Raw genomic sequence first — 22,235 nt, forward strand, 5'->3', positions numbered from 1 at the left:
CTCTGATTCAGTGTGCACACTCTAGTTCACGAACAGTAACTGTGAGCGTGAGCCCCTGTGTAACCTGTTGTCAGGGGACTTCTTTGAACTGCACATTTAAAAAGCAGGTGGACATGGCTTTGGGATGGGGTCTGGCTAAAGGCTGTGGCCTCCTCCATACGAAGGTCGACCTGCATTTCCACCTGTCTCACATCTTCCTTCAAATGCAAGGCCCTTTGTCCCTGCTTCCTAGCCTGAGTCTCACTTTCAGCCAGACAGCCACTCTTTGTCAGCTTTGGAATTCTGTCAGGAAGGTCAGGGCATGCTAATTTTGTTTGTGCCTCTAAATGCCATCAACAAGTTGGAATTTTATTAAGAAAGCTTCATTAAGTCAGAGAATCCACAGTAAAGAAAATAATTTCAAGCAATAGAAGAATCCCTTTCAAAACCAATGAAAATCTTCCTTGACCAAATGAAGAACAAAACCTAGGGTACAAGTACTATTGTTTTCCATCCTATCCAAAACGGTAAGGCTGAACAGCTTCATCTGCTTCACTGAGAGCTACTTCAAGTGCAGAATTTCACCACCATCTAGACCTGCAGGATGAGAGTTTGCATTTTAGAATGTCAGATGGTTCATATACATGAGATCAGGCAGTCTACCTTTAAAACTCAATCATATCAGACAGATATTCTTAATTTCTAAAACATACCTTTAAGGAAATTGCCATTTAAAATCATATTATTAAAAATAAAAACACACATTACTCCATTATCTGTTGCTATAGTAACCAAGAGCAGTATAAGGAAATAGGCTGGTTTAACTCACATTTTTCAAGTCTTAAGGTCCATGTTGGGCAGTCCTACCTGTTGTCCTCCGGTGGGGCCACCTGGCCTGTGTCACCTGTGTCACCACATGGTGTATAAATGGAAAGGGAACTAGTTGCATGCTACAGCATCAAAGACTGAGGTGTGACCTCACTGTATGACAACCCACACTGGCTAGGACTCCCTCAGTTTGTGAGATCTGCAATGATCCTTCCAGGGACAGCAGCTCCACTGACCTGACCACTTCCTATCAGTCCCCAACTCTTAAATATTCCACCATTATTTATCATGACCACACTGGGGCCAAACCTCCAGTACCTGAACACTTAGGAAAAAAATTAGAGACACTATGCTTCCCTTATAATTAATATGTAATGAACTTGAAATATTTCAGGATTATTACCCTTTAGCAAAGCATAATGTGGACAGGCCTTCCCCAACGACTCAATCAACTACTCCCCTGTCCAGCTTGGTTTGGGAACTTGGTTGCTCTTGCAGTCTCCCATGATATTTCTGTGGATGTCATTCCTATCCACAATGAGTACCACATTTCCACATCATGTTGACACACACATCAAAATAAAAATGGGAGGGGATCAGGAGAGGAGAGCAGCTGGATCAGGGGCAGGGAGAGGAAAGGGATGGGAAAGGACAGGGCAGGAGACTGAACACAGTGTGTGCTGTGTCTGTCCACATCACATGACTCAATATTTTGTGTAGGCATAATGCACTGGCACAATTAAAAGAAAATTCCTCATTCTGTAAATGATAACAATATTTGAATATCTACCCATATAATTAAAATATTATTAAATTTAGTTCTAATAGGAAGAGTAATAAATTCAGGAAGATATGGAGAACAAAATGAAGTTAAATCAAATGTGGCTGTGCTCTAGCCATCTACAGTTAACCTAAGATGAATTTTACTTGACACTATGAATTCCATAAAAAATAAAAGTAATATGTTGATTTGATAATTATTTATCATGCACACAGACATACAAATAATACATTTAACATATGTTCCTAGTCTTTTTTGGAGGAGGGTACTGGGAATTAAACGCAGGAGCACTCAGCCACTGATCCATATCTCCAGCCCTATTTTGTGTTTTATTTAGACCTGGGGTCTCACTGAGTTGCTGAGCGTCCTGCTTTGGCTGAGGCTGTCTTTGAACTTGAGATCCTGCTGCCTCCTCCACCTTCTGAGCCAGTGGGATTACATGCATGAGCCACTGTGTCCGACTGCTGTACTTTATCTTTCCAAACTCAATGGATCGGCTGGGGCAAGACTCAGAGGTGAAGCTTTTGCTCACCTTCCTTGTGGTTCCACCACCCAGTTCAGAAATCACAGTGCTAAACTCAGCTGCCTTACTGAACCAGACCCCATGTGAGCTCCTGGTCTCTGACCTCACTCTGGCTGTGAGCTCTGGGTTCCCTTGGTTCCTAGGGCTGTGGAGGAACTTCCTTCCCTGGACCCCCTGACTGTCAGCTCATGCTCAGATTCTCTGCTTCCCCAGACCCTCAGCCCCACCACCCAGGAGAGCTGCTTCCTCACAGCCCAGGTCCAGAGCCCCCAGCCCTCAGGCAGTGACAGCATGAGCTCAGCCCTGGTTGAGCGAACTCCAGCCTCTCCAGCTGGTGCAGTGCCTGAAATTCTGCTCTGAGTGTCAACGCAGGGACTGTGTTCCCACAAATGTCAACCCAGGCTGTCACGAAACCAGGATCTGAAGTCTCTGTCATCCTCAGGGTCTGGTTTACTGAGCACCTGCTCTGTCCTGCTGTGCACGGTAAGGACAGCAGACTCTCTTCCAGTCCAGGATAGGAGCACAGAGTAGGGCACGTGCCACCAGCTCAGAAATGACACACAAAGAGGGAAGGGGATGGGCAGCTCTGGGCACAATTGTGTACTTGTGACAAGGGTGGAGATATTTGCCTTGTGTTCCTCCTGGAGAGGCTGGGAGACCCAGGCTGCTCAGAGACTCTGCAGGAGCAGTTGGCAGCGTGTGGCACACAGCAATCCTGGGTGGGCTCTTGTCTGCTTTCTTGGAGAGAATGGATCTAAGGGTCCTGGACTTCCCCAGGGCTCATTTTGTGCTACCACAGGCTTCTAGAGCTGAAGGAGCAGCAGGTGATTGTGAAGTATGAGGCCCGACACCACTAGTCTCCCTCATGCTGATGGGCCATGGGAAATACCATGAAGTGTCAGCCAAGGGGGAAGATATGGGGTCCCCAACCGGGACTGCTGAGTCCCTGGGTATGAAAGACCTCCAGGCCTTCACGACAGGGGGTCTCCAAGTAGAAACCACAGGGAGGAAATGGTATTATCTTTGTGCTTCTGCAATGCCTTTCCAGATATCATAAGTATAACACTGTTCAGAGCCACTCCGAATGCTTTTGAGTAACTCCAACATTCTTCCAATACATGTGATTTATTTTAAAACACTATTTCACATTCACATTATTTCAAATGACACACATGATATCCCCCTTATCAGATACATGTCAGAGAACAGTAATGGTCTGTTGGCCTCCCCTGTAACACTTAACTATGTATTCTGTACAAGAACATTCCCCTACATAATCCTAATATCAGGTGGGAATACATTGCTTAATCAAGAGCTTAAGTCTGCTTCAGGATTTGACACTTGTCCTGAAAATATCCTTCGTACCAAAATGTGGCCAGAGAGAAACAAAGTCTAAAAGACAAACCTGTGCTACTCTTGTCTGTCCTGGTATACCTGGGGACCATTGGTCAGTGCTTAGTGACTAAGAGGAGCCAGCCCTGCAGCTGTGCCCAACCTGCCCAGCCTTGCTGATTTGCATGTGCCCAGAGCACAGCCCACTGTCCCGAGGACTTCTTAATAGGCTGCTCACTCTCTGTTACAGAGTTCATTCCATCAGGACACAGTATGGACATGAGGGCCCTTGCTCAGTTCCTGGGGCTCCTGTTGCTCTGCCTCCCAGGTAAGGAGAGACAACACTTGGCATGTACTCTGCCTTCCAGAAAAGTGTCTTATGCCATTATTAAATGTGTGTATATTTGTGTTTTGTTTCCAATATCAGGTGTCAGATGTGACATCCAGATGACCCAGACTCCAGCCTCCCTGTCTGTATCTCCAGGAGACAGAGTCACCATCACCTGCAGGGCCAGTCAGAGCATTTACAGTAACTTACACTGGTATCAGAAGAAACCAGAGCAAGCTCCTAAGCTCCTCATCTATGCTGCAACCAATCTGCAATCTGGGGTCCCATCGAGGTTCAGTGGCAGTGGATATGGAACAGATTTCACTCTCACCATCAGCAGCCTGCAGCCTGAAGATGTGGCCACTTATTACTGTCAACAAGGTTACAGTTACCCTCCCACAGTGATACAGGCCATGACAGAAACCTCCCAGGGAAGCAGAAGTGTGAGGCTGGGCTGCCACAGCTGCTCCTCCTGCTGCCTCCACCTGCTGAGAGCACTGCTCACAGGCACCCACGCTTTGAAGGTCACTGGGAAGTTTTGGTAGAATGGACACAAGAGGCCACTCTGAGCCCTAAATTGTTTCCTCCTGCTTGACTCCAAAAATACAGACCTGATCATGCCCCTACTGATTTAGTAATGGATGGACCTCACCATGCAAGAACTGTAAGTTTTCTTTAACGTGAATAAACCTCACTATTCAACATGTGTACAGAGTACAGTAGCTTCCTCAGACCACTGAGAGCACCTAACAAGTGCAAAATGCAGCAGCTCCTGACACTTGCTAAGTGACAATCTGCATGTTTACCATGGGACAGTGAGGCAAAGATTTAAGAAGTATGTTTTAGTAGACATCTAATTAACCCACAAATATTTAGTTTTCCATTAAGGGTTATTAAGAGGAGTTTTCTTTTAAGGCTAATGTTTAAACACCAAAATTGTGTTTTCTAGTAAGTCAAAATTGTATTTGAATATATTTTAAAATAATAATTAGAAGACTAAAACTTTATGTCCAGGGAATGATCACATACTTTGATAATTGAATGCAGTGGACATTTTTTGGTAACATTAACAGTAATTAGAGTGAAAAGATGAGGAGACATACCATGCACCTGTGAGGGACTACTGGAGTTAAATATGTCATGCAGTTGGTGGGGGACAGTGTTCAGTCCTCACGTCTCCTTGAAAATGTGGTGCCCTGTGGTCACAGCCCTTCAGGCTTGTGCCCAGGACAGACACAGTGCATAGCTGGGTGCAAGCCTGGTGCCCTGCAGCAGAGCCAGCCTATTGAGTCCTGAAGGCACCAAACTATGGCTATGGTGACCAGACATGAACATGAACATAAAGGCTTCCTGTTATAAAGATCCAAGTTGTGAGAGGTTGTATACGCTCACTAATTTGCAAACCTGACCACACCATGCTTACAAATCCACCTTATATGTTTATATAGATTTTATTAAAATTGATGGAATAAATATAAATATTTAGCAATTAATTCCTGAAGATCGGAAGAAGTAAAAGAGAAAAATTGAAGTTATATATATGTTGAATAAAAGTAGTGAATTTAATGTAATTTATATGTGCATATATATATATATATATATGCAACATATATAGACACATATGTCTTAGACTGTTGGCTGCACCTACCTTCTAAGCATGAATACACTTGATAATAAGATCATTCAACAGCAGGTCTCTATACAATGCTTGCATATATTATGATTGAAATTATTATGTGTTTATAATGGTTAAGCAAATTAAAATTATTATATCAATTAATTGTTTTAAGGTTCTTTTGGTTATTCCCATCCTGAACAAAATGTGTCTAAGAACAGATGAGAGTACATTCTCTGGAAACAGCAAATTACTTTGAAACCCTTTTTTCCAAAAGATTCATCAACAGTTGTGCCATACTTCTGTATTTTTCTATCTCAGTAGAAGTGTTTTACAGTTTGGACATGAGGTGTCCCCCCAAAGCCCCTCTGTTAATGTAGGAATGTCAATAAGTTAAATGATTGGGTTGCAAGAGCTTTATCTAATCAGCGTATCCTAGTTTGTATGGACTAATTGGGAGTCACTGTAAGCATATGGGGCATGAGATGATCAGTGATTCTCCATGACTGCTTTCTACCATGATGCTCTGTCTCAAATTTGACTGAAACAATGGATTTGGATGAATATGTACTAAAGTCCTGAATAAGTTAGCTCCAAATACACTTCACCCATGAAGTTGTTGTGATCAGATATGTTGATCACAGTGAAAAAACTGACTAAAACAGAAATTGGTACTGGAAGCAGGTCTGTTGTGACTAACCTGCCCATGTGGTTCAGAAGCATGTAGAAGTGGTGTGCAGGAGACACATAAAACAAGTTTGGAGTTGCATCTTCTAGATTCCTTTGAACATTGTAAGCAGAGCTCAGTGGATGATACTGGTGGAATTTTAACGCTTTCATGTCAATAGGAATATGCACAGTAAAGACTAGGCTCATGAGGTTTTAGAGAGGAAAGTGATCTGCATTGATATTTGGAGTAGAGGGCATCCATTATACATTCTGGAAAAAAAAAATATGTATATTTTTTGTTTGTTTGTTTGTTTTTTTGCATTTTGCCCATGTTCTGAGACTTATGAGGCACTGAAATTAAAGGAGATGGACCTATAAATCTGATGGAAGAAATATCAAGGCAGCGCTGCATTCATTTTACAGCATGGATTTTACTGGCATCTTACAGCCAGTATCAGTGAGAGAACCAGGTGAATAAAGAAGACTGAAGAGCGTCAAAAACTTGCAGTTTCACTGAACAATTCTCCTTAAAACTGAGACCAAAGAAGATGTGATTATTGAAGAGACTACAGTCATACAAGAAATGCCATGTATTTTGCATAGAAATAATAAAAAGTGTGGCTTCAGGAAACCTCAGGAATCTGCAAGACCATACCCATTGCAGGATCATGGATTTAGAAGGGAAGACATTCTAGGGGCATCCTGCTCACAAACAGGGTCCTAGGAAGTATTTTCTCCATGTTCAGCTGCCTAGACACTCAACACTCGTGCACATCATCCACATGGTGGTGCTTCTAAAGAAATGCAGGATATTGGAGTTAAGGAGTCATGGAATCTCTTTCTAAAATTTCAAAAGAAGTTCTGGAAGGCCAGGTAAAGTGTTGCAGGGTCAGAATTCTTGCAGGATTCTCCTCTGACGTCAATGCATGAAGCTCTGATAGTGAAGCGAAAACTGGAATGGAGTCCCAAGAAATTATAAGGTAGGTTGCATGTCAGGGAAATATGATGTCTGGAGAGACCAAGGCTAGAAAGAGGCCATGAGGAGTCAACCAGAGTGACCATATGGTCTGCACTGGACTTCCCAAGCCCTTTGGAGAGGATAAGTTCACACCATGTGTCCTAGATATTGGATACAGAGTTATAGTGACTGTTGGTCCAACTAGGTTTGGTCTGGCTTTGGTCCCCCTCCTCTTTATGCCTACATTTCTCCTTCTTTATGGAGATGTTTATTCTCTGCCATTTTATACTGGATGTATATAACTTGCATTTAATGTTAATAGGCCCTCACAGCCAAGAGCTTGACTTAAATCTCAGATGAGTCTCTGAATTTGGACTTCAGGGCAATTCTGGAACTGTTTAGACTATGGGAGTCCAGGAGAGAAATTAAATTGAATTTGCATTGTGGAAAGGACATGAGTTTTTGAGGGGAAAGTGTGGGATGGTAGGACTGGTTATGAGATGTTCCTCAAAAGCCTGTAAATTAGTGCTGCTGGTCCTGGGTCTCTTGAACATGTGTGGAAGCCAGATATGGGTCTGATGGCCTCAGGTGCCTACAGCACTTCATACGTGATTCCACAGTCCTCACCCAGGTCACATGTCTCCTGCAGGTTATATATTTTAGCACTGTTACACTTTAGTAAAGCATAATGTGCATAGGAATTTCTCAATGACTCGACAACTGCTTCCCTGTCCAGCTTGGATTGGGCACTTGGCTCTCCTGCAATCTCCCATGAGAATTGTGGGACATGAGGACCCAGTGCACACCACCCATGGCCCCAGAAGAAGTGAAATCTGGAGACTAGCTCTGCAGCCTGCAGCTGAGCCCAGCCAGCCCTGCCTGCAAGAGCCTCACCATGGACTTGAACCCCATGAGCATGAACATGTGTGGATGTTGAGCATCATTCTTGTCCACAATGACCCACATTTACACGTCATGGTGATTCACACATTAAAATAACAACAGGAGGGGATCAGGAGAGCACAGCAGCTGGATCAGGGTGAGGGGATGATGGACGGAAAGGGCAGGGCAGGAGACTGAGCATGGTGTGTGCTGTGCTTGCTCACATTCAAGTGACTCACTGCCATGTGTAGGCAGAATGCACAGGCACAATTAAAAGTAAATTCCTCATAGTGTAAATGCTGGTTACAATATTTTCATATCTAACCATTTATTTAAAATAATATTAAATTTAGTTCAAATAAGAAGAGTAACAATTCAGGAAGATATTTAGAATAAATTAAAAGCTTGCGAGTTGTGTCCAGTGCGCAGGCTCATGGCCACTGGGTCTCTGTGCACAATGGGCCAAGTCTCCACACAGGCAAGTGCCTGGATATTTTCTATATAGCTCTGTGATCTCTCTTGACCACACTGTAACAGAGGGCCCTCCCCTTGATACCTGTCTTGGAAATCAGGATCAAGTCCTCAGGTCCCACCTCCCATGTAGAAGACTAAACACCAGGAAACACTGAGGGAAGAATAGAAAGTGAGGTTTATTCACGAGCCAGAAGAGAGAGAGCAGATTTCTCTGGAGAAGAGCCAGGACCCACAGTTGGTGATCCTGGGAGTAGGGATATCTTGCTTTTTTATAGAACCCCACCCTCTTCTTCTTTCCTGCATAAGATTCCTAAAGCAGGAAAGGAGCAGGCCAGTGGATAATGATGAGCAACTCTTTTTGCTGGGAATTGGGAATTTCCAGAGGATTTAGCAGCTGGTTGACTGGGGAAGTGCCATCCAATCCCATCCTGAGGGTAGCTGTTACAACACTTTCCCTTTTCTTTGGTAATAATCTGCTACCTGTCTTTTGCCTTGGTCTCACCTTGTGGGCTCATGCAGTGGACTCATAACTAAGGGTCAGCAGTGGTCAGGATATGCGAGACGACAGGGCCACTGCTCTGAAGATATTGCAGCCCTGTGTGCAGTGAGGGTGAGCTCGCCGCGTGACAGAGCATGAGGGGCAGAGCCTGCTGCAGGGTCCACTGTGAAGAGGAGTGGACACTGGAGTGTCACCTGGAGGAGGGTCCCTGGAAGGTGGGTCTTGTAAGAACACAGATCCACATCAGTGAGACTCGGGTTCCAGGAAAGGAGCATGAAGGGGATGTAAGACCTGCTCAGTTCACTCCTCCCTGTGGTTCTAATACAGATGTTATTTAGACCTGGGGTCTCACTGGTTGCTTAGCATCCTGCTTTTGGTGAGGCTGGCTTTGCACTTGTGATCCCACTTTGGCATGTGCCACTGTGCCCGGCCACATTTCCTTATCTTTCTAAAGAAATAGATCTGCTGGGACAAGACTCAGAGATGAAGATGTTGCTCACCTTCCTTGTGACTTTACCCCCAGGTCAGTGATCACAGTACTAAGCACAGTGCCCCACAGAACCATACTCCATGTTGAGCTTCTGGACTCTGACCTCACCCTGGCTGTGGGACTGGGTTCTCCTCTGTACCTAGGGCTGTAGAGGAATTTCCTTCCCTGGACCCCCTGACTGTCAGCTCCTGCTCAGATTCTCTGCTTCCCCAGACCCTCAGACCCACTGTCCAGGAGAGCTGCTTCCTCACAGCCCAGGTCCAGAGCCCCCAACCCTCAGGCAGTGCCAGCCTGAGCTCAGCCCTGGGTGAGCGAACCCAGCCTCTCCCGCTGGTGCAGTGCCAGAAAGTCTGCTCTGAGTGTCAATTCATGGACTGTGTTCCCACAACTGTCAATCCAGGTTGTCACGAAACCAGGATCTGAAGTCACTGTCATCCTCAGGGTCTGGTTTACTGAGCACCTGCTCTGTCCTGCCGTGCACGGTAAGGACAGCAGAGTATTTTTTCCATCCCAGGGCAGGAGCACAGAGTAGGGCACATGCCACCAGCTCAGAAATGACACACAGAGAGGGAAGAGGATGGGCAGCTCTGGGCCTAAATTTTGAGCTTGTGACAAGGCTGGAGATATTCGCCCTGTGTTCCTCCTAGAGAGGCTGGGAGACCCAGGCTGCTCAGAGCCTCTGCAGGAGCAGTTGGCAGGGTGAGGCCCACAGCAGTCCTAGGTGGGCTCCTACCTGCTTTCTTGGAGAGAATGGATCTCAGGGTCCTGGACTCCCCCAGGGCTCATGTTGTGCTAGCACAGGCTTTTAGAGCTGGAGGAGGAGCAGGTGATTGTGATGTCATCAGGCCTGACTCCACTAGTCTCCCTCATGCTGATGGGCCATGGGAAATACCATGAAGTGTCAGCCAAGGGGGCAGATATGGGGTCCCCAACCAGGACTGCTGAGTCCCTGGGTATGAAAGACCTCCAGGCTTGCACAATGGGAGATCTCTTTGCACACACAAGGAGGAAACGGTATTATCTTTGTGCTTCTGAATTGCCTTGACAGATATCATAAATATAACCCTGTTAAGAGCATTCCAAGTGCTTTTGAATGAATCTAACATTCTTCCAATTCATGTGTTTTATTTAAAACATTATTTCACATTCACATAATATCAAATGAAACACATGATATCCTCTTTTACCAGATACATGTGAGAGAACATTAATGGTCTGATGTCCTCCCAGTAACACTTAACTATGTATTCTGTACAAGAACGTTGCCCTACATAATCCTAATATCAGGTGTGAATACATTACTTAATCCAGACCTTGAGTCTGCTTCAGGATTTGACATTGTCCTGAATATATCCTTTGTACCAAAATGTAACCAGAGAGAAACAAACTCTAAAAGGCAAAACTATGTTACTCTGGTCTGACCTGGTATACCTGGGGACACTTGGACAGTGCTCAGTGACTAGGGGAGCCAGCCCTATAGCTGTGCACCCTGCCCAGCCCTGATGATTTGCATATGCCCAGAGCACAGCCCACTGCCCTGAGGACTTCTTAATAGGCTGCTCACACCCTGTGCAGGACTCAGTCCCAGTCAAGACACAGCATGGACATGAGGGACCCTGCTCAACTCCTGGGGCTCCTGCTGTTCTTCCTCCCAGGTAAGGTGGGACAACACTGGGCATTTACTCTTCCTTCCAGAAAAGTCTCTCATGTCATTATTAAAAGTGAGTATATTTGTGTTTGTGTTTCCAATATCAGGTGTCAGATGTGACATCCAGATGACCCAGACTCCAGCCTCCCTGTCTGTATCTCCAGGAGACAGAGTCACCATCACCTGCAGGGCCAGTGAGAATATTTACAATGCTTTAGCCTGGTATCAGCAGCAACCAGGTCAAGCTCCTAAGCTCCTCATCTATGCTGCAACCAGCTTACACACTGGGGTCCCATTGAGGTTCAGTGGCAGTGGATATGGAACAGACTTCACTCTCACCATCAGCAGCCTGGAGCCTGAAGACGTGGCCACTTATTACTGTCACAATTTAAAAGTTCCCCTCCCACAGTGATACAGACCATGACATAAACCTCCCAGGGAAGCAGAAGTGTGAGGCTGGGCTGCCCCAGCTGCTTCTCCTGCTGCCTCCACCTGCTGAGAGCACTGCTCAGAGGCAGCCAGGCTTTGAAATTCACTGGGAGGTTTTGTGGAATGCAAGGAAGAGGCCACTCTGAGCCCTAACTTGTTTCCTCCTGCTTGACTCCAAAAATACACACCTGATCATGCCCCTACTGATTTAGTAAAGAATGGACCTAACCATGCAAGAACTGTAAGTTTTCCTTAACATGAATGAACCTCAGTACTCAATATGTGTGCAGAATGCAGCAGCTTCCTCTGCATCACTGAGAGCACGTGAAATAGCAGCAGCTCCTGACACCTACTGGGTGACAATTGGCACTTTTACCATGGGAGAGAGATGCAAAGATTTAAGAAGTATGTTTTAGTAGACATCGAATTAACCCACAAATATTTTAGTTTTTCATTAAGGGTTTTTAAGAGAATATTTTTCTTTTAAGGCTAAAGTTGAAACACCAAAATTATACTTTCTTATAAGTGAGAATTATACTTGAATACATTTTAAAATAATCTTTTGAAGATTAAAACTTCGTCTCCATGGAATTTTCAAATACTTTGATAAATAGATCCCAATGATTCAGGCTTCACCCCACAGGATGGGGAATGCCATGTTTGAATCTATGAAAGGGAGGAAGTTTCTAGACGAAAAATATGCTTGTGTGTACTGAGACATGGAGAGAATTGTGTGGTCAGGCTGGAGACAGAAGTTACACATGGCAAAGAGCTCTCTTATATCACACTGGATATTATTGGATAGGAACTCAAACTACACACACATGAATTAACAAATGGTTTAGTTGAGAAAGGAAAAATGTGAAAGGTAGGGACTCAGTTCTACAACCACAGCTGATAATCTCACTACGCACACATCCAGTGTCATAGATGTCCCAAGCTGGTTCTGCTCTGTGTAGTTAGACCATGGATTTGGTTTATTTTACTTCTGATTCTACTAACAGAAGAAATTGTGGTTAAAGTAACTTATAGCACACAAATTAATATTTGGACAAAGTTCTATTATACTGAGTATGCTACAATTCTGTAGCTATAATTGTGGGCTGTCAGAGGTTGAATAGTGTAATAATACCTTTGGAATCTTCCTTTGAAGTTTAGTGTTTCATAATTCACTAATTTCAGAGTAATGATGTCAAATTAATTCTTCCTTTTCACAGCTGCATAAGTTTTCATTCTGCCAAAATATCACAATTTAGTCAGATGTTGCTCCTTGATAATCATTCAGATTGCTTGTTTAGAAAAAAATTGAATTTTTGTTTCTGTAGTTTATTTGTCAAGAAGCAAGGTTTAGTAACAAGTACATACATTTTACATTTCACCCTAGCAATTCTCAAAAGTTGTTTCACCAAAGCCAACAGCAATTCAGATTTGCACTCAGATTCCAACGTTATTGGAATCATCCTCATATTCCTACCAGTAGAGGGTGACATAAATCTTTGAACTTTTTGACAAATATTGAGAGATGGAAAATCATTCATTTAGGGTTTGGAAGATATAAGGCCATGACATTTTTTGTGATTATCTGTTTTCCAATAATTATAGATTCATGAGCACTTACAAAGAAATGCACAGGGAGGTCTCCTCATCCTCTGCCCACCCTTCCTGTGTCAGCACCACTTTGAACTAGAGTTCCCTGTCAGAACCCAGAGCTGGACACCAGAGCTCTCTCTGTGTCAGCACCGTCCAGAGCCCCGTTCCCTCACCTCACCAGCATTTGCTGTGACCTTGTGCATTTCAATGCACATTCTGGTGGGCGTGTGGGCTGCAGCCTGCCTTGTCTAGCATCTGATGATGGTGCACGTCTTTCTCTGTGCAGTGTGTCCCGTGGGCCCTATTCAGTGGCTTGCCTGTGCACACTTTCCCCAGCTCTAATTAGATTTCTTTGATGATGTTGTTCTTGGTTGTGGTCATGTGCGTTTGCTTTTTAATGGGGAAGTTTGAGCATTCCTTACACTTCCTGTGTAGAGTCCATCATTAGATTTGCGATTGGCAGGTCTTGTCTTTCATTGTATCCTTTGCCATTAAATCCATGAACCCGGGACTTTTGTAGACCTAAGTATTTTAATTTTGGTTTTGTTTAGCATCTTTTCATGTATGTGCTGGTGTCTGGAACAATTTTGGATATTGAGCACTACAGCTACAGAAAATAGGGATGTATCACTATTACAGAACCTTCTCTGCACTCATTCTCTCTGGACATTTTAGTAAGTTAATCATAACAACAGCCTTTCTCTTGGAAATTTCCTTTCCTTATCAGTTTGTTAGGTGTCCTTGATTATGAAAGAAGTTTTCCCTTATTTTTTATATATACATTTTTTTCCTCTGTGTCATTTTCACCTGATATTAATTCCAACTTCGACTTCCAACATGTATTTGAGTTGTTTTCCATTTCTTCATGTGGATATAGATAAAGGTATAGGCTGTTCGGGAATCCCTTGCTCTCCCATCTATGTTAAATAAGTTACTTGTTAAGTAGAGAAAGAGAAGGCACATATGTATTCCAATGAGGTGCTGTGCCTGGACCTTTGGGTAGGTGTTGTGCCCAAGCCCCAAACCACCACCAAGGAGACCACGAGGGAGACCTAGCCGTATGCAACTGCAGAAAGAACCAGTTTATTCAAGCAGCTGCTCAGGCACTCAACACAGACCAGCTTAGCAGTCAATGCCAAGTACACCAAGCACAAATTTTCAAGCTGTTTATACACTTCAAACAAAGGGACTCAGTTTCTTTTTTACAATTGGAGGATTTATGTCCTTGTTTGCATATCAGGATACGTTTTGCCTGCCAAGTTTTAGTCATCATAGTAACCATTGGTCAATAGGAGGTCAGCTTGACTGCAGTTAGGAGGATCCCCATTACCCCCAACAACAGCCTACATTAGCTGCCAAGGTCCTCCTGTTATCTAGCTAGGCTGACTTCAGCTCATCTGCTGCTTTTTATTTTTAACCCCTTTTTAGCATCAGTAGCTCTGATAACTTTTTAAGTTAACTCATTGGTGCCATACAGAGGAATCCCTTTCAACATATGGAAAGAGTCTAAAAAGAGAACTATCAAGTTTGGTGACTTACTTTCAATGACTGTTTTTAGCATGCTGGATGAACAGTTGGTAGATGTTTAGGGAATTTTCCTTGGTATTCGTAAGTTCATGTGGTGTGCATTGATCATGCTCTTGCAAATCCACCTTTCTACAATTGTCTCCCTTCATCACACCTCAGCTCTCTTCCCTCCCTGTAGAAATCAAAGTTCTACTTACAGGAAAAATCTTTTTTTAAGTTTCCACATATGACAGAAATCACAAGAAACTTCCTCTTAATGTCTGGCTTCTTGTGCTCATCAGGAAGTCCTCCACTTTCATTCATTTGGCTGAAAATGACAGGGCTTCATTCTTCTTTCTCGCTGGATATTACTCCATTGAGTTTGCAAATCATGTATTTGCTCAGCTGTTGAAGGGCACCTAGGAAGAGTGAATACCCTGGCCATCATGAATAGTGCCACAGTAAGTTGGGCAAGCAGGTGTCTCTCTGTAGGCTGACTTCAGGAGACAGTTGCAACATGAGGTTTTCTATTTTTAGAGGAATCTAGATACTGTTTTCCAGAGGGGCTGCACACATGTACACTCCAAGAAAGGTGAATGAGGGTTCCTTCTTCTCCACATCCTCACCAGCATTTGATATGTTTTGTTGTGTTTTTGCTTATTGTCCTATGATAGCCATAATAACTGGGATGAGATGACTCTTCCTCAGATGATGCTGGGAAACCAGGTCTTCCAAACTGGAGACTTCATTTCTCACTGTGTGCAAAAGTCAATGCAAATGATCAAAGACCTGAATGCAAAACCTAAAATTCTGGAAAATGCTCGAAGGAAACACAGGGGAAACTCTTCAGGATATCGGTATATGGAAACAATCATTTTTCTGGAAGGGATCAAAAATCACAGGAAAAAAAGACAAAAAATGATAAATGGAATTGCATCAAACCAAACAGCTTCTGCAGGGCAGAGAGTAATCAACAGAGGGAAGAGACACCCTGCAGAGTGGGAGGACACTGCCAGCTGTTCATCTGACAGAGTAAATCCAGACTATGGAGACAACTCAACAAACTCAACAAGGACAACAAAAATATAGGTTGCCCAGTTAGAAAGTGGACAAGTGATCTGAATAGACACTTCTCAAGAGAGGAAATCAAATGGTCAATAAACATATAAAAAGATGCCCAAGTGGTCCCACTGCTGTTCCTTCATCTCTTGAACTGTCCACACCACACAGACCTCTTGCCCACAGGCCCCTGCAGGCCAGCTCACAGTCCACACCCCACACTGTCTCCAGCAACAGCTCCTTGCTCACATCCATGTGGGACTTGACAAAATGCTGTTCACCCACACACAAGAGCAAAGAGCCCAGAAGAGGCCAAGAAAGTCCCAGAGTGAGGCTCAGAGCTTGGGTCTGGGCATTTCTGGGTCCAAAGAATGATGTTGAGGAAGGAACCTGTCTCTGCTCCAGCCCAATCTCTCTGTGGAGTGACAGGAGGGCCCTGTGGGTCCTGACCTCTAGGGCCCTGCCCAAGAGGCCCTGTGGTTGGGGTGGCAGTGTGGCTCTGTGGACATGCTACTGCTGAGACACTTGTTGTTCACCTCATAGGGGAGGAGAGGCCTTGGACCCAGACACTGTTGGTTTTCTCAGGGTCCCTTTATGATCCAGCAGGTCACTGAGGATGCACTGGGCTTGTTGCCTGCAGGAGGGCTGGTGTGGTCTCCATCTTCAGATGCCCTTCCTCCCTCTATTCTTTGAAACCTGAAGCAGTTTCCCAGGCAATTTGATGTTGGTCTTCAACTGCCTTCATGGAAAATTGATCTTCAGTATTTCTGGACAGTATTTCAGTATTTCTAGGATATTATGTCTGTGGGGTCTTCACTTCCCTAGTGTGAAGATGTAGCTAGAGGCCTGGGGATATAGCTCTGTTGGCAGAGTGTTTGTCTCACATGCACAAGGTCCTGGGTTCAGTCCTCAGCAACACACTCACACAAATACACACAAACACACACACACACACACACACACACACACACAAACACAAATTAGCCAGAAATGAGCAGTGACATGTATGCTGAAGTCACTAGTGTTCTTTAAATCACTTCTTTAGACAACTTTCATGGTGGATGGGAGGGCACATGTTGGCAGTTAATTTATAGGAATTAAACAGATGCAGAAGAGCTAATTGAGAAATATGTCAAGACAGTTGGATGAATGTGACTAGCTCTTGACAGGATCCATTCAAGTTGGAGTGAAGTCAGGAATCATGGTTCTATGTGTCCCCCTCTGTCTGGGAAGGAAGAATCCTTCAGTGGTGCAGAAGCACTGAGGTTACTTCTGACTGACTGTGATGTAAGGAGCTAGAAGAGATGGGTGATGTAAACACAGGGAGATTTCTGGGAGAGAGTAGATTCCAGTACAGAGTGGAGCCCTTGGTTGAGGGACCTCCTCAGCCTCTGGGTGGGAAGATGCAGGTCAAATAAGGATAAGAGATAGTCACTGCTGTTCAAGGGCCTGGGAAGCCAAATCATTGAAATGCCTAAAGGTAACAGAGCTAGAAAGGTAGCTGAGAGGCTTCTGCGGTGGAGAGAAACAGTCTCTGATATTGGCCTAGAAGGAGCAGAAACAGCATTTATAAAGAAACCGCACAGCTGCCTATCGGGTTAGCTGGGCAGATGCTCTCCAAGCATATGGACCTTTCCTTGCAGAACATGACACCACATTTCACAGGTGATATTCCCATATTGGCCTTTTTCATTTTCAAATATAGTCTATGTATCTATTCATCCAATGACTATCCGCTTACCTATCATTTATTTTACACCACACCACATCTCTGCATTGTAGTGTTATTGTAAGTGTGTCCAGTAGGGTTCAGGTCCTTGCTGTCCCCAAACAAGAATCAAGAAATGCACAGACAAGGATCAAGCAAAGGACAGACTGCTGAGGGTGAAGGTAGCACTCCACAAGGTGGAACAAGGAGGGTCGAGCAAGAGAGAGGCCCAAGGCCCCAGGTCTGGAGACTGGTGTTTCACATGCTGAGCTGCAGGGCCTTCACTTCCCTATGAAGACCTTACCCTTGGCTCCCATTGGTCACCTTAAGATCTGCTTAGAGTATACTCCAATTCCCCCATCGGTTTCTTTAAAACCTAAGTAGAGTGCTGTCCACTTTCCCCCATTGGTCCAACCTCTGGCAGGAGCTGTGCTGGTGATGCCTCCTCAGTGGTGGCAGCTGTAGGGGTCACGGCTCATCATAGGCAGGAACTTGACTGACCCCTTCTTGTCTCCAGCAGCATCTTTTCCATTCCCTACCTCAGGACTTGGCATCTCTGAATGCCTCCTGGGAGAAGTGCTAATGCTTAACACACCAAAGTTCCAGGTAAGCAGAACAGGAAGCATTACTGACCTCAGTCATGTCCCCAAGGTCCACAGGAAATGTACCCATTTGAGATGACAGACCACCTTAAGTGGAAAGCTTGCAAGAAAAGCATGTAATGAACCACATGAAAAAGCAGAGTCTCTCTGCAGGAGAGCAAACTGATTTTGTCCTCTGTCTTCCAAGGACAAATACCTTTATGAAGAAAAATATTCTCTTCCTTTGACCTGGGACAGGGGGACACTTGGCCAGTGATGAGTGACTAAGAGAAGTAGCCCTGCAGCTGTGCCCAGTCAGACCACCCTGCTGATTTGCATGTGCCCAGAGCCCATCACAGGGCCCTGAGGTCTTCTTATTAGGCTGCTCACACCCTGAGGAGGACTCAGTCCAAGGCAAGACACAGCATGGACATAAGTGTCCCCCTTCAGCTCCTGGGGCTTCTATTGCTTTCATTTCCAAGTAAGGACAGACAATACTGTGTAATTACTCAGCACATGGAGACCATGTCTGGCTTTTCATGGAGGTCCTAGAATAAAATGACTTGTACTGTAAATGCTTTTTTTTGTTTGTTTGTTTGTTTCCAATTTCAGTTTTGAGATGTGACATCCAGATGACCCAGTCTCCATCCTCCCTGTCTAAATCTCAAGGAGAAAGAGTCACCATCACTTGCCAAACAAGTGAGCACCTTAGTGATTATTTATACTGGTATCAGCAGAAACCAAGGCAAGCTCCTAAGCTCCTCATCTATCGTGGAACCGGTTTGCAACCTGGGGTCCTATTCAGGTTCAGTGGCAGTGGATCTGGGACAGATTTCATTCTCACCATCAGCAACCTGGAGCCTGAAGATGTGGCCACTTATTACTGTCTACAGTATTAAAATTACCCTCCCACAGTGATGCAGACCATGACAAAAACCTCCCAGGGAAGCAGAAGTGTGAGGCTGGGCTGCCCAGCTGCTCCTGCTGCTGCCTCCACCCACTGAGAGCACTGCTCAGGGGCTCCAGACTCTGAGGGCACAGAGGGTTTTCCTTGAAGGAACCAGGGGGGCTCCTCTGTGGTCTCACCCTCTATCCTCTTTTCAGGCAGAGCAGACAGACATGAAAATGCATCTTATTGTTTAATAAAGGACACACATCGTGCACTGAGTAGAGGGGTTTGGCATTGGATTTGGTTCAGACTGTACAGTGGAAGCCACTGTATGTATTGCACTCAGGAATTTTTTACATGAAAAGAATGTGAGGCAAACTGACAGTCTTCAGAATTTTTCTTGCCCTTTTTTTTGTCGTTGTTGTTGTTGTAAACAAATGGGAATAAAATATACCATGCACATGGACACAGGAAAAAACAATTTTTTTTGATGGGCCTAATCATTGTTTGCTTTGGTGGGTTGTTGGTGTTTGTGGGTTCAATTTGAAGTTTCTATAGCTATGTACATTGTGTGATTGTGAAATCATGTAACTAGCCAAATTCATCAACTTACACCATTTTTCATTTCTTTCTCTGAATCCTTAAAGCCTGTGCATTTGTCAATAAAAGTGCAGATACTAGACTTGGAGATGCTCTGGTCCTCCCCAGCCATCAGTGTGTGATGGCCACAGAAGGTAAACCCTCTGGCCATGAGGCCCTCAGCCTCTCTGGATCCCAGTGGTGGAGGTGGAGATGCCCTCAGAGCTGGAGCCTCCCAGGGCTTCTCTGTCCTCACCTGTGTGCACAGGTCTCAGCACAGGTGCTGGTGGATAGTGCAGGATCTGCTCCTTCTGACTTCTGAATCTCAGGGAGGCCCCTTATTGAGTAAATCTACAGCAAACTGGAGCAGGAAAAGAGTTAATGGCAAAATCCAGAGTGATGCTGATGATGGGAATTGACAGCTGATGTCCTTCTGTGATCACTATTTCCAGTATCTTAGAATTTTTGACAGCTGGGTGTTGGCCCTGGAATGCACTTGGAAGTGTTCTCTAATTGTATGACCAATTCTGGGGTCATAGCAAGACAGTTTCAATATCATATGATAAATAGTAAAATTAGAAACTCCTTTAAACATTTATCTAATCACTTGGCAAGCAAATCAAAATCTTTTCTGAACACACACATGCACATATAGTATTTTATTAATATAAAATGTTTACCAAAAGTTTGTCTAGAAGCCAAAAGCTTCCACTACATCATGGACAGGATATTACAAATGCAACCTAGCACACTTTCCTCAGAGAATCTGCACTTTACTGTGACAACAGGGATCCACAGTGAAGAAAACTGTGTGTTTTAAAAATGTTCATTTCAGCTAAGGAGATCTTTTCAGAAGATTTATTTAAAGTGGAAAAACACTCAACTTTATTATTTAGTGAAAAAGTTACATTTTATTTTTAATGGTAAATTTTAAAAAAACATATTACTTTTCATTGACATCATCTCTTCTCTTGAAAATAAAATGGAACGATGGTTTTTAGTAACTTCAAGAATTATCAAGACACAAAGTAAGTCACAATGGTTGGACTTGTGTTGAGAATGTTGGAGCTTAAATTTTGCTATGTAGCTTGACCTCAGGATGCTCTTCCTTTGCCCCACATCCTGTCTGCAACTTTGACCTCTGTACCAGATCAAGTCAAACCTACAGGCTGGAGACCAGCTCAGGGACCTGCATCAGAACCAGCCAGCAGAGCCCTGCCTGGGTCAGGGGAAACAATGTAATCTGTACCCATGAATTTAAATTGTTAGGGTTGTGAGTCACTGGATTTGAAGTGGTTTGTTACACACCATTTTTATCAAAAAACTGACAACTACAATAATGAATCTCCACACAACAGAGAGATATGGTTTATGACACTGATTTTTTTTTCTATTTATGCTTAAAAATCCATTTTAAAGAGTCTGGAAAGAAAGAAAATTCTGTCTGTAATATATATGAATGATTAGGATAAAGTTTAGCTCATTTATGGAGATACTTAAGAGGAATACTAAACTCTAGGATATTTAATTTAATTCATATTAAATCAATACTAAATACAGCAATATGAATAAGAATGTATCATGCAGACTTATCATATATAATCATTTCACATTAAAAACCATGTTCAAACATATAAGAGTGCATCTACATGTTTAAGAATAAATGTCCTAAGAATATGTAATATGTGGATGTTAATGTATTTATATTTTGCTGGTCACACAAACATAAACATATCTTCATGCCCAAGCTGCTCAATGTGTGTAAACACTCACTGACACTCACATAGAACACGTTCACTTCTAGAAGATGATCAGGAGACAGGCAAATGTGGTTCAGTCTTTGCAGACCCTGTCTTGCAGAAGGGCCTCTGGGTACAGATCCACAAACACTGCCTGAGTCAGAAAACCACTTTGTTACGTAATCATTCTGCACACACTTTCATGAAAACTTCATGAAGTCTGAACTGGTTTTATGGTTGCCCTCAATATTTATTTGTCCAATGAAGGAAGGTGTTGCTAAAGGGAAGGGATGTGTTGCTTATCTTCTAGGGAGAAGTGAGTTATGATTATTGGTAAAGGAACGTCCACACATTTCAGGGGCAATACATCATTCCTGAGAAGTACTGGGCTCAGAGAGTGATGTGGAACCCATGCCAGGTAATCTGGGCAGGAACTTTATAAATCAGGAAGAGAGGAGGCTGCAGTCCTTTAATGAGATTATGTGATTGTCAAAAATGTAGAAAAAATAAATCAAACAGATACTGGAAGTTATTGATACTCTGGTTAACCCCTCAAGCCTGAGTAATATGCTAATCACATCCCAAGCTATATATGTTTTGGTACAGTGAATTGAGAGTCTCAACTAAAATTTTTGGCAGCTCTGGAAATTTGATTATTTGTGAAGCTGGTGCTAGAAAAGGGAATATTCTTGTTGTTCCCCCAAGGTTGAGATGCAGCTTGAATCGAGTGAGAGGAGGAGATCTCCTGTGTGGGCATTTCCTCTTCCTCCAGACACACCCCAACAGTGCTGAGGATGCCAGAGAGATGCAAAATAAGCAGCACCTTTTCAAACAGAATACTTCATGCTGTGGTTTCTCTGAAATAAAAGAGACGAGTGATACTCAGGAAGGCACCAGAACCTGGGGCTGGCTCCTGCAGTCACCAGTTGGAAGGTTCATAGCAGCTGGAGATTTGCATCTTGAACATAAAGCCAAGGAAAGATTTTAATGAATGTTTTGGTGAAAAAAATTCATCTTTTCTATACTCAGTCCTTGCTGGCTGTAGCCATGAGGAACGAGATTACATAAAAGGAGAAACACTTTGGGATTAAAAGGCAGTACCAAGGAGCAGTGTTACTCATGGATCAGGTGTGGAGATCAGCCAAGGGA

Source organism: Sciurus vulgaris (assembly GCF_902686455.1).
Source record: "Sciurus vulgaris genome assembly, chromosome: 14".
Classification (NCBI taxonomy): domain Eukaryota; kingdom Metazoa; phylum Chordata; class Mammalia; order Rodentia; family Sciuridae; genus Sciurus; species Sciurus vulgaris.